At 42.0% G+C, this 14,351-nt stretch overlaps 1 long non-coding RNA gene across 1 annotated transcript in view; it reads left to right on the top strand.

Annotated features, from left to right (window-relative positions):
* Window positions 1–13,750, top strand: part of LOC113592967 (uncharacterized) — a 52,361-nt gene extending 38,611 nt beyond the window's left edge. Inside the window, exons 3-4 of the long non-coding RNA XR_008300118.1 lie at window positions 9,593–9,719; window positions 12,209–13,750. This is a non-coding gene — a long non-coding RNA (uncharacterized LOC113592967). The remainder of the gene's footprint in view (window positions 1–9,592; window positions 9,720–12,208) is intronic.
* Window positions 13,751–14,351: the final 601 nt, after the last annotated feature.

A 14,351-nucleotide genomic window follows, 5' to 3' on the forward strand; every position in this document is an offset into this window, starting at 1 on the left:
GAAAGTCAGAATGGCTGGATGCTGGCCTTGGTGCTGCCACTAATGGGTTAGGTGGTTTGAGTTTCTTGCTTCAATTCTCTAAGGCTCAGTTTCCTCAAGCTGTGAAGTGAGACGCTTGGGTTGAGTCTCAAGGTGTTCTTCCCAGATCATCTGCAGCAGCCCAGGAGAACTTGTTAGAAATACAAATTCTTCGGTCTCATCGCAAACCAACTGATGCCCTGCAGTCTGTGTTGTAACCAGCCCTTTGGCTGAAAGCCTCTGAAGTTTGAGAACCACTGAGCAAGCCACTGGCTAGATGTTCTCCACCGACTGCTGTAAATACTCTTAATTCTGAATGAGAGAGGAAACAGAGCTGGGTTCCTACTAGCTGGCATTAAAGATTTTTTAAATTAAAAATTTTTAATGTTTATTTATTTTTGAGAGAGGCAGAGAGAGAGAGACAAACAGTGCTAGCAGGGGAGGGGCAGAGAGAGAGGCAGACACAGAATCTGAAGCAGGCTCCTGGCTCCCAGCTGTCAGCGCAGAGCCCGACGCGGGATTCAAACCCATGAACCGCGAGATCATGACCTGAGCCGAAGTTGGACACTTAAACGACTGAGCCACCCAGGTGCCCTAAGATTTTTTTTAAAACATGTTCAACGTGACAAGACATGATTATTTGTTTCAAATGATGCAAGTGTTTGGTTAACCATTTGATTTTGGGAAACATAAGAACAGCCACGCACAAGCAAGGAGCATCCCAACAGTGAAACAAAGTGAATTGAAGCTAAGTTAAAAACCACAGATGGCAAGACAAGAACAGTCACATATGCATCAGCAGTAATCTCCCTGTGAGGGAACATACAAATTAGGACAGGTTCAGTGTGCAGAGTAAAGAGAAGGATCTATTCCTTTCAATGTTTAAGTTCTACAGGGTACCAAAAAAAAAAAAAAAAAAAAAAAGAATACACTTGTAGCTCAGTAAATAAACTGCCTTATAATTAGCTATTTTATATTAATAGTACTTATGTTTACAAAAAAGCTCTTCAAGGCTCATTGGAAGTTTTAGTGGTGTTTTCCGGCTCCAAGGTAGAGCTCTAATACCAAAAGACAAAGGTAGAAATGAGACAAACCAACGTCAAAATCAACCTCCGTCTGTCCAGGAGTAGTTGAAGATGAATTGGACGGCACAACTCGGGGATTTTAGTTTGCTTTCCATAGCACCTTCTTCTGGGTCTTCTTCCTTTGCTCTTTAATTTCTTGTCCTTGTCAGTCATTATGCATTATGACTCTTAACGCTTGGGTGTGAATAAATGTTACAATGTGCTCTGTTGATCAGGCATTTTCATGTGGTTTTTCCTAATGAATTCTTGAATGCAAGGTCTTGTCATCCATGAAAGGAGCTATAGGTATCACCTACTATTGGGAAATATTTGAAATGGCGCAGGAAAGCCTCCAAGGTCAGAAAGGACAGTAAGGAAAGTTGATCTGACTTAGTGATCTTCCTAGCAACCTTCTCAGAGCGATTGGGAGCAGTGGTGGTAGAGGAAGTGGAGCAGCACGGGAGGTGGAGTAGCAGGGGAGGTGGAGTAGCGGGGGAGGTGGAGTAGCGGGGGAAGTGGAGCAGGGAGCTGTCCAGAAGCCTGTGGTAAAATGAACAGAGACTCTGCTGACCTTTCTGCTAAAAGAACTTTCTCCCACCGAAGGACAACCTGCAGGTTGGCTAGGCAAGACAGTCTGTATTACCTGTTGCAAAATCTCTCCCAGGGTTGAAGTCTTCCTACCTTCCAGTCAGCTCTCTCCCATCCTTCCTGCTTCTCTGCCCCATCTTTTTGTGCATGGCTATGGATCAGCTCATCTCCCTTCCCCCCCTAACCGTGACCCGTCTTCTGTCCCAGGGGCCAGGGCTGTTGTGTTGGTTAGGCAAGCTGTGCCCTACGCAAAAGGGCTCACGCAAGTGGCACCATGCAGAGGGACAAAGGGAGGCTGAGATTTACCCCTCATTAAACCCCGCCTTGGAGGAGTGCCTTTTTCTGACTCACACACAGGCACCCGAAGCTAGCCACAATCATGCCAGGACCCCCCACCTTGTATATTGGGGCACATCTGACACTATAGTACTTTCCTTAAAGAAATTCCTCTTGACTACTCTCTAGACTAACCCATGCTTCTCGTTCCCTCTGTAAAACATACCGTGAGAGCTGTGCCCGCGGCACACCCCTGCCTGCTGTTGGTAGACACTCTCTCGCATGCTTCGGGCACATCTACTCCCTCTAGTTAGGCTCTATGTATATCAAGCGCTCCCAGCTGTTCCCAGACTGGTTTCTACCAGTTGTGCTTGTTGTTTTAATTACTCAAATTAATTAAATACTGAATAAACTGATGACATCGTGTAAAATGAGTGTTGTGGTTTCTGTACAAACTACGTTCAGCAGCTGCAAAAAGAAATCGCTGTTGATACGGCTGAGGGGAGACAACTAACTGGAAAAGGTTGGTCAAATGAAAATGCGAAGGCTGAGATTCTGTACTTGAAAGACTTTGCGTGTGATTTGAAGTCCTTGATTCCCTTTAAAGAAACCCAGGCAAGAAATCGTGGACCAGGAATTACAGGTGTCATTTATGAACGAAAGGTACCACCGTAGTCCACAGTCCCATATGGAAAACAAGAAATAATAAAAAGACTTTAAAATGAAAAACTTTGACCCTAGAGCAGCACACATGTACAGTATTTACGTGTTTTAAAGTGATATATGTGCTTCGGAAGCGTATGTGCTATTTTTAGTAGTTTTTCCAATTAATCAATTGTCAACCAATACCCTGTCCAGGTCATGTCAGATAAGAAGGCTTCTATAGAATTTTATTAGGTGCTTAATGAGATTTGCCTATAGTAGCTCTCACCCGTTGTGGTGCCTTTCTGTGCAACTTGAAGTATCTCATAGGACATCAGCCTTTACTAACAGTATTTTTTGTTTTTCAATCTTTTTTTTAATTTTTCAATTGCTAACAATATTTTTGACAATAAAAGCATAAAATCATCCTCAGTAACAAAAGAAACAAAAGAGTCATCCTCAACAACAGCCATACAATCACATCTATGCCAACTCAAAATATATATAAAAAAATCTTTTGAATCCAATTCGACTTTATGAAACATGCTTCGCTACAGATGAGAACCGGACGCACATTCTATCTGGCAACCACAAATCAATATTTGGCACCTCTGCTGGAAATTTTGTAAAAATTGCCTTTTAAAAAGTTCACACTGACTAAAACCCAGCTGGGTATAACAAACTCAGAACTTTTCTTAGGAAGGGTGATTTAAAGTGAAGTTAATTATTCATTAAGGGAGGCAGACAGAATTGGAGAAGAAGTTTTGTTTCATCATTTCCCAACCATTTAGAATCCAAGAACCATGCAGCTTTGGAAGTGGAAGAAACCTCAGAGGTCAGTGTGCTTTTCTCTCATGGCAGAAAGTTCTTCAGATCAAAGGGTTCCCCACTCTGCTGTATTACTACTACAAATAAGATGTTCTCCATGCCGGAAAGCAGTATGCTTCGTAATTGAAAAACTTAATTCAGAAAATTCTTTCTTCTAATGAGTTCTATTCAGTCATTTTGTAACCTCCATTTCTGGATATCAGTTCTGAAGCTCCCAATATGAACACTTCTGTTCTTGCATATTTTGAAGAAACTGGGTATAGTTACCCTGGAGATAACAGTGTGTGTGTGTGTGTGTGTGTGTGTGTCCCCTAGATGGATTGTGGGTAAGAGTAGTAAGCTTCTGGGTGTGCCTGGAAGGCTCAGTTAGTTACGTGTCCAACTTTTGATCTTGGCTCAGGTCGTGATCTCATGGTTTGTGAGTTCGAACCCTGCCTTAGTCTCTGCACTGTCAGTGCAGAGCCTGCTTGAGATTCTCTCTCTCCCTCTCTTTCTGCCCTTCCCTAACTCACACATGCACATACCCTCACTGTCTCTTAAAATAAATAAACTTAAAAAATGAGGAATAAGCTTCTGCATATAAGGGAAAACTACCTATCAGTTTAGCAATTAAATAATGTGGAGGTTTGCCTTAGAAAGTAGAGAGGCCACTTGTTTCCGAAGAGAGCGCTGTTCCAGCAGAGAGCATCCTGAAAACTTCAGGATGGCATTCTTACATTGAGGAGAAGGTCAGGATATGAGATCTCTAAAGTTCCTTTGAAAATTTTAAAAGTCCTTAATATACCTGATAGTCTCGATGATTTTCTTTTTTTTAATTATTTATTTTTGAGAGAGAGAGAGAGGGACAGAGCACAAGCAGGGGAGGGGCAGAGAGAGAGAGGGAGACACAGAATCCAAAGCAGGCTCCAGGCTCTGAGCTGTCAGCACAGAGCCCGACATGGGGTTCCAACCCACAAACCGCGGGATCATGACCTGAGCTGAAGTCTGACGCTTAACCAACTGAGCCACCCAGGCGCCCCTGACAGTCTCCATGATTTTCTACTCCATAACATCCTTGGTTTCTTCAAGTATCCTTTATATGCTATAGTTTCAGATCTTTTCATTATGCCAGCTGACCTGCTATGAAAGCATGTTGATGTAATAAATATCCTTAAAATCTTGTATCCAAAATTTAAATTTACAGTCAGTAAAAATTATGCTGAAATGGGGTCATCAGGAAATGTCCTCCATTTGGTGTTCATGTTGCTAGTAAAAGACAATATGAAAAGCAGTGTTGCTAAAGAGCCTTGGAAAACACTAATTTCAAGTAAAGTGGCCAGAATTGATTCGCAGAATTAGAATATCACTCACAAATCAATAAGTCAGTTAATACTTTGTTTCCTACTTAAAGAAATACAGGTCAAAAACCCCTTACGCGTAACCCAGAAAACTTAAAAAACAAATTGTTCCATAACTAATTTGGTGGCAGAAAGTGATGTGAATCGCTGGAGGCTATTGAATTACCTGCCCTTATCCTATTTATTCTGAATACTCACATGTTTGGCTGCTGAATCATTTAAATGTTTGATTCGGAGGTGCACTGTATTACTTTGTGAAATCCAAAGTATCTGAATTCAGAAACACATCTGGGCGACAACAACAGGTTTGCTAAACCTGTCATATGTTCCTGGAGACCGGTGATGGGCACCTGTGTATTTGCAAGAAAAAAAGTGATTCTACTTGGAGAGGTGTGTGCTCCAGACAATGAAGATTCTGGCTATACAAATAAAAACAATGAGATCCTGAAGAGGACATAGTTTTAACGCCATTCTAGCCTCCCAAGCAGTAATGGAAATCTACAAACACACACACACACACACACACACACCCCTCATACATACACACTGAACACAAAATAAAAACAGACCGAATACAAATTGGAGGCGGGGGTGATGAAAAAGGAAAAAAATCATTCCAAAGACTTCAAGATAACATCGTGGTCACAATAGGCTACTTCGTGCTATGACGGTAAATTAACTTCAATACCTCACGGATATAACACAAACAAAACTTGCGTCTCACTCCTGCCTGAACACCAAAGCAGGTAAGAGGATCTGCTCTGCACAGTCATTGAAGGACTTGACCCATGAAGGTTTTGCCCTCCAGCATGCTGTAAGCTGTTGCGACAGGATAAAAGAACACATGGAGAACTGAAACCCACCCTTCCCAGCTTTGGACCAGAAATGGCATATGTCACTTTCATGTCTATAGCCAAGGATCGGGTTGCCTCCTGTAAATGCAAAGGAAACAATCAACAGAACTAAAAGGCAACCGATGGGATGGGAAAAGATACTTGCAAATGACATATCGGATAAAGGGTTAGTATCCAAAATCTATAAAGAATTTACCAAACTCAACACCCGAAAACCAAATAGTCCAGTGAAGAAATGGGCAGAAGACATGAATAGACACTTTTCCAAAGAAGACATCCGGATGGCCAACAGACACATGAAAAGATGCTCAACATCAGTCATCACCAGGGAAATACAAATCAAAACCACACTAAGATACCAACTCACACCAGTCAGAGTGACTAAAATTAACATCTTGGGAAACAACAGATGCTGGCCAGGATGTGGAGAAACAGGAACCCTCTTGCACTGTTGGTGGGAATGCACACTGGTGCAGCTGCTCTGGAAAACAGTGTGGAGATTCCTCAAAAAATTAAAAAAAGACCTACCCTATGACCCAGCAATAGCACTGCTAGGAATTTACCCAAGGGATACAGGAGGGCTGATGCATAGGGGCACTTGTTTAGAGCACAATGTTTAGAGCAGCACTTTCAACAATAGCCCAATTATGGAAAGAGACTAAATGTCCATCAACTGATGAATGGATAAAGAAGATGTGGTTTATATAAACAATGGAATACCACTTGGCAATCAGAAAGAATGAAATCCTGCCATTTGCAGCAATGTGGATGGAACTGGAGGGTATTATGCTTATGCTAAGTGAAATAAGTCAGTCAGAAAGACAGATATCATATGTTTTCACTCAGATGTGGAACTTGAGAAACTTAACAGAAGACCATAGGGGAAGGGAAGGGGAAAAAACAGTTACAAACAGAGAGGGAGGCAAACCATAAGACACTTAAATACAGAGAAGAAACTGAGGGTTGATGAGTGGGGCGGGGGGAGAGGGGAAAATGAGTGATGGGCGTTGAGGAGGGCACTTGCTGAGATGAGTACTGGGTGTTGTATGTAAGGGGTGAATCATGGGAATCTACCCCTAAAGCTAAGAGCACACTGTATACACTGTATGTTAGCCAACTTGACAATAAATTATATTAAAAAATTTATATTAAAAAATGCAAGTGTTCAGATAGGACAGCATCTGGAATATTTACTGATTGTTACTGCATCTGCTATGAAAGGAGAAAAAAAGAAACAAGCGAAAAACGGGACAGATAGAAATTTAAAATGACAGTGTATAAATAAGTCCAGATAAATCTGTAATCACAATATACAAATCAAGTATGTTCATAAGTAAAACAGCAGGTAATGTCCAAAAAACATTTTTGAATCTAATTATTCATGTTCAAAAGAGAGCCACCAAAATTATCAGAGCAAGTAAAGCTTGAAAATAAAAAGGCAAAGAAGGCCATCACAGGCAAATATGAACCAAAAGAAAGCTGATGTGGCTATGGTTTTTATCAGCAATAATAGGTGTTAAGATTAAAACTTATTAACTATAAATAGAGACACTCAAAACAGTTTTATAAAAGCTCAGTTCAACAAGATCTAAAACTTGTAAACTTATGTATACCTAATAAAATAATATCAAATTATATAAAATAAAAAATTGATAAGGTGAAGAAAAAATATGGCTCACCAAGTTTAAAATATCTACTATCTGACCTTTTTACAGGAAAAGTTTGTAGACTTCTATACATGGACATATAAGGCATCTCGGAAATTTTCAAACTATTGGTACCAGATGAGAGTAATCTTTGAAGCATAATGCAACTAAGATGTCAATTAAAAATAAATTAAAATAAGTAAAAAATATTCCACACTCTTGAATATTTAAAAGGTGACCATACTTTTTAAATAATGCATAGGTGAAAGGAGAAATAATAACGGGACTTTTATTTTATTTAACTTTTTTTTTGAGAGAGAAAGAGAGCATGTGCATGGAAGAGGGGCAGAGACAGACAGAAAGAGAGACAGAGAGACAGAGACAGAGACAGAGAGAGAGAGAGAGAGAGAGAGAATCTTAAGCAGTTTCCACACACAGCATTGAGCCAAACGCTGGACTCGATCCCACAACCCTGAGATCATGACCTGACCCAAAATCAAGAGTTGGATGCTCAACCGACTGAGGCACCCAGGCGCCCCTAAGATAGACAATTTGGACATCACCAAGGGCACTAAGGGCACTGATCGCAATGCATGAAAACAGATCAAATATGTTTAAATCCATGAGTTTAGATGCTTGGGTGGAAAAGTAGGAGGTCACTTTGGAAAGATAACAGAGAATCATTCATTGGTAAATGAAAACAAAATCACGTTATTTATCATGCCTTTCCTGCATGGACTGTACCAGTGAGCCATCAATAATCAATAAACTCAAAACAATGGCACAGCTGGACAAGTTGAAACTTTCAGGGAAACTCGAAAGGCCAATCATATTCAGACGCCCAAGTGAGGCCACTAAAAGGGTACTTTCGAGAGTTCTATGGAAAGCTGTGATCTCTGTGGGCTGATCATGGAATTTAAAGTGAGGCCAACCCAGATCCAATGGGGACTTCTGCATCTATCCATCGCGATATCTGAGCGCAACAAGTTTCTGAAAGTAGTGGTCTCAACCTGACGTCTACCTTCCAGATTTCATCTGGCTCTTCTTTTGACCAACTCGAACTCAGAGTCATAATGGAAAGGGAATTCTGGAAAATAGTCCAATGCAGTGTAGCCTACTATTTTTCAATTTGGCAGCTATACGTCTTCTTTTAACCACTTCCAAATGAAGATAACAGCGAAATCATGCTTCCACTGAAGAAAATGTAACTACCGGGGCGCTTGGGTGGCTCAGTCAGTTAACCGTCAGACTTCCGCTCAAGTCATGATCTCGCGGTTTGTGGGTTCGAGCCCCGCGTCCGGCTCTGTGCCGACAGCTCAGAGCCTGGAGCCTGCTTCCGATTCTGTGTCTCTTTCTCTCTCTGCCCCTCTTCCACTTATGCTCTGTCTTTCTCTGTCTCTCAAAAATAAATAAATGTAAACATTTTAAAAAATGTTTAAAGAAAAAAAAAAGAAAATGTAACTACTCCTCATGTAACTGAAAAGGCACTGATTTTTCCCAAAGAATACACAAATGAGATCCATCTTTGATGATGTCCATTTGTCTTATAGCTGGATCCCACTCCTTCTTGGATATCTTGTAACTCACATACTAATGCATAAAGTTAACATTTTATGTTAGACAGTAGAGGAATGGGAGAGAAAAAAAGAAATGGTGCGTATTTGTGTCTATATACACATGTATGAATATAGTCATATCAAAGAGAAAATATACTCATGACTACTACAATCCTCATTTCTGCGATTGCTCACATGGTCATAGCTGGGATTTATAAACTCCTTTCTCTACTACCCAGAGAGTATTTGGGTTAGTATTTGCTGCTCTCAGTAAGCATTCAGATTTGGTGACCCAAACCTTCATTCCTAAAGGTTCTGTGTCATTTGCAGTCCTGCTATATTGGGTTGCTGTGACTTTCTATCAACATTTAAAAAAAATTTTTTTTACATTTATTTCTTTTTGAGAGACAGAGAGAGACAGAGCACAAGTTGGGGAGGGGCAAAGAGAGAAGGAGACACAGAATCTGAAGCAGGCTCCAGGCTGTGAGCCATCAGCACAGAGCCTGACGCGGGGCTCGAACCCACAGACTGCAAGATCATGACCTGAGCCGAAGTCAGACGCTCAACCGACTGAGCCACCCAGGCGCCCCTCTATCAACATTTTTCATAGCACATAGGAGTATAGAGTATGAAGAGGTATTCCCAGAGGATCTGTTGAATTCCAGAGATTTCTCCTTCTGCCCTCATTTTGTAGCAGCAATCCAATTTCCCCTTGAGGAGTAGGATCCATCAACCAGCTAATATAGTAAGCCACTTTCTTTTTTTTTTTCCTTGTTGATTCAGCGGCATGAGAAGACCTAAATGGCCAGGTTGCAGCACCAGCTTCCAGTTCAATGGAATCATTTTTGTACCCCTAGTGAAAGCACTCTTCCTTTGGAAACTAAGACCTCTAAACCAACAGCGCACAAAGGTGAGGGAAGGAAAGCATGGTTTTTCTGGTGGACCGTTAGCGTTATTAATAAGAGGAGCAATCCCACTTCCATCCCTTGATTCTTGGAACTGAGATAAAAAGCGCCATATGGTGGCTGCTTACTCAGCGTGTATATCACATCCTGTAAGACATTATTCTTCCCCGAAAAGTGTTGCCATCCGGCTGGCACCCCATCGAAGTCTTCAAAAGGCCATTCCCCGGTCCTGTCAGGCCAACTGCTTCCAAGTGATGGAGAACATGATAACCCCAGTGAATCCCATGAGCCTGAGCCCACTGCTGTTGTTCATTTGGTGTAACATCGGTTTTCTGTTCAGAAAGCAATGCCGTGTGCAACGCCATGAGGATGAGTGAGACATTTTGTGGTTCGCAGAAGGTGGTGTTGCCAGAAACATTGCGGGCAGGACAGGCAAATCTATATCCGGCTCGGACCCCTGAGAGATTTTCCATAACGACTGTCCTTGGGGCCTCTTCTGAGTGGGGTGGTAGTGTGGCAGCTGTCCGCTTTCAGGTGCTGCCATTGTACCCTGAAAACCCATCTGTAGTCAGGCCTGAATTTTGTCTTCCTTAGTACAGTGGACACAGAGGACTTCCCGAAAGGCCAGAGGTGCGGGTGGAGACAGAGGAGACAATTACTAGGAATCAGAGCCATCGGAATTGGGGCCAGGTGCTGATGCAACCTACTTGTACCATCAGGACCTACCTGAGCCGGATTTTACATATATTATTTCTACTCATGTTGCAGCGCTCGGTGCATGCCCCACATAATGCCTTCGTGGGCTAAACAATACCTCAAATGAGCAGTTCAGGGTCTATGGCAACTTGGGAGTCCAGAGTCAAGCCTTCAGTCTCTTTCAGGGTTCAGTAGCAAACCAGAAGCTATTTCTTAAAAGGAGAATGGTTATCTTTATTTTTTTTAATTTTTTAAAATGTTTTTATTTATTTTTGAGACACAGAGAGACAGAGCATGAGCGGTGGCGGGGGGGGGGGGGGGGATGCGCAGAGAGAGAGGGAGACACAGAATCCGAAGCAGGCTCCAGGCTCTGAGCTGTCAGCACAGAGCCTGATGCAGGGCTCGAACTCACGGACTGTGAGATCATGACCTGAGCTGAAGTCAGGTGCTTAGCAAGACTGAGCCACCCAGGCGCCCCGAGAATGGTTATCTTTAGAAGGTGGCATAGCATCGCTCCAAATCCTACAGGACTGCTCTATAATTCACCCAGGATCCTGCCAAGGGCCCCATACAACATCCCTATTTGTCACAGACGTTTTAAGTATCAGTGGGCCTCCTGGACCAAAGGGCTCAAGTGGCAGGGGGGCTGGCACCTAACTTGGACCTGTTGCCGAGCCTTCTCTTTCCCCGAACACTAGAAACCCACTAAATGTTGTGTTTCTGTCTTTGGAGTAGGAGCGGCTAGGTGCAGCAAAATTTTCACCTTAGCAGAGATATCTCGACCATGCCCCAGATCAGAGGAGGCAGTCACTAAGGTGGAAGTCCCCAGAACTTTGATGAGATTTATTTTTCATCCTTTGGATATTTGCTACTTCCTGCTCATCAGGTCCAATCAACATGCTATAATTGCTACGATGGACCAAGATGATATTTCGTGGAATGGAGAGGCAATAAAGATATTTTTACATGGGATTATGGGTAATGGATTAGGACAGTGAAGTACATTGCTAGCCCCACCATTTGAAAGCAAACTGCTTTTTATAGTCTTTGTTATGAAAGATAAAAGGAAAAGTATTAATCAGATCAAGAGGTGCATACTAAGGACCAAGGATTGTATCAGTTTGCTCCAATATGGAAGCCTCATTTGGAAGAGTAGCTGTGATTAGAATTATGACCTGACAAAATTCATTACAATCTACCAGCATTCCTCCAAATCTAGCTTTTCTTCACAGGCCAAATAGGTGAAATAAATGGGAATGTATTAGAAGTCACCACTTGTCCAATTTTCAAAGCCTTAGTGGTGACACTATTCTGAGAATGCTATGTTGCCTTTGGTTAACCGTTTTGGCAAGTAAAAGGACTTTTAGGGACTTCCTCCTGGCTTTTTCTACCATAAAGCCCTCACTCCATAATTTGGGGAACAATGTGGGATTCTGTCATTCACGGAATATGTAAACTCTGCATTTCAGAACTGGAAAATAATCGTGGAGTGGGTTTGGACTTCCACTAGGTCCACTATGAGTTGGGCTCAAGCCAAAACTCCATTTATTCCCTGACTTCTTAGGCCCTACTCCGACTGTCACACCACAGTGACATTTGGGGTTCTAGGAATCATCATTAATTCAGAGCTAGTAATGAGTAATACCCCAAATTCTGGTTATTTCCCCTCCCTTAATATGCAATAATACTGGTAAGTTGCCACAGTGTCTTTGGAAGGGAAGGTGGAAGATTTACAGTATACATTTTGGCAACGTAGCAGGGTTGTTCCTCAAGGAGACTTGCCTCATCTTCATTTAAGGAGCTCTGCATCTAACTTATCCAGATTGAATCAAGCCTGGGAATCATTGGAGGATCTAGGACTATCTACTCTTGGGTTGAAGTCAGAAGTCTTTACTCCAGGCCTGGAGCTTTTTTTGTTCATACAAGCCAAGTAAGACATTAGTGGGGTGTCTACATATTTCAATCCTAGGAAGATTACAATGAATTAGCCAATGCCAAAGAGCAAGCTATTCTGATTATCTCTTTAGCTCTGTCCATTATTACAATGTTTCCCTTGTTTCTGGTAGTTAAGATAGTTAAGTCACGTCACTTGGTGCCTGTCATTCCAGTGTCCCAATATCCCCAGTGAATTCAAGGGACACAGTTTAATGAGAGCATTAATGGCTTATAGAGAATGGCTAATACAAAACCGTGCACAGATGTTGTTGTTTGCTTCAACAATGCATTTCTTAAAGCCTTGATGAAGGAAATGTCTTCTGAACCCTCCTAGGTCATAAGTAGGGGATGGCTGAACAGTTCTTACATAATGCATCCGCTCCAGCATTCCAACTCCTTAACTTGTGGATACCTTCCATTTATATAGTGAAGGATGGATTTATGAAAGACGTGAGCGTCAGGAACAACTTGACAGAAAACAAACGGTTTCACAGTTTAGGTGTGTGGGTAGAATTCTGAGTAATATAGGACAAGACAGAAAGACAGAAATGAAAGTACAGTAGTTCCCCCCCCCATTCCATGGTTTCACTTTCCATGGTTTCAGTCACCCTCTGTCAACTGTAGTCCGTAGGCAGATGATCCTCCCTCTGACTTATCACCAGAAGGTGAATGGTAGCCTAACACTAATTCACAGCGCCCATGTCATTCACCTTATTTCATCTCGTCATGTAGGCATTTTATCATCTCATCATCACAAGTGGAAGGATGGGTACAGTACAATAAGATATTTTGAGAGAGAGAAAGACCATATTCACATAACTTCTTTACGGTGTATTATTGTAATTGTTCTATTTTATTATTGTTGTTGTTACTCTCTTACTGCACCTAATTTATAAATTAAACTATCAGAGGTAGATATGTATGAATAGGAAAAAAAAACATAGTACATGTGGGGTTCAATACTACCTGTGGTTTTGGGGTCTTGGAATATATCCCCTGCAGATAAGGGGAAAATAACGAGGAGATTTGGGCAGACATACTCAGTAGATTATGCATGACCCATAGACGTTTGGTGGTGGAAGAAAAGAAGTGGCAATAACCCAAATTGAAGAGTGCTGCTTCTGGGAAAATGAGGAGAATCTGTGAATGAAACAGAGATTTGGGAACAGGCAATATACATGACATAAAAGGGAGCAGCAGGTCAAAAATTATTTTGAGGTTAAGTTGGAGGTTGGTAATACTGTGGCGTTAGTAACGAAGATGGGGAAACCATAGAAAGAAGGCATATGGAAGAGAATAGTTTGAAGGTTAGATGGGAAAAGATGTGACAGTACTGAACAATTCTAAAAATATAACTGTCAGAGAAGGCTTAGGGAAAACTATTGCAGTGGCTGTTTTTCTAACTCAAAAAAATGTTTATTTATTTTGAAGGGGGGCGTGGAGAGAGGGAGAGAGCAGGGGTAGGGAAGAGAGAAAGGAGAGAATTCAAGAATTCCAAGAACTCTGTGCTGATAGTGCAGAGACCGACGTGGGGCTCAAAGTCACGAACCATGAGATTGTGACCTGAGTTAAAGTCAAACACTCAACCAAATGAGCCACCCAGGTGCCCCTGAGGTGACTTTGTAATGTGAACACTTGGGTTTCCCTACATTCCCAGAATTCACTTCTCTCTCTGTTTTCAGTTAGGGTGGTCCATGGGAGCGTCTTGTGTGATTTGGGTAGAAATGAAGCCGCATTTTGTAGATCCCACACGTTGTCATTCATCTGTTGTTGTCATTCATTGGTGTGTGGCAGCAGCTGAGCCTATGACTGATCAACCTTTGCCAAGATCCTCCTTTATCTTCGGAAACGCCTGGGCCAGGGTTTGTGTGTGTGTGTGTGTGTGTGTGTGTGTGTGTGTGTGTGTGTGTGTGTAGTTGCATGAAAAAGGGCCCTAGCTTGGGTGTAGGATACCCAAGCCTATATCAAGGTCAGGGGCAATGAATGTTATGTGTTTTGGTCCATCT

Source organism: Acinonyx jubatus, chromosome B4, assembly GCF_027475565.1.
Source record: "Acinonyx jubatus isolate Ajub_Pintada_27869175 chromosome B4, VMU_Ajub_asm_v1.0, whole genome shotgun sequence".
NCBI lineage: Eukaryota > Metazoa > Chordata > Mammalia > Carnivora > Felidae > Acinonyx > Acinonyx jubatus.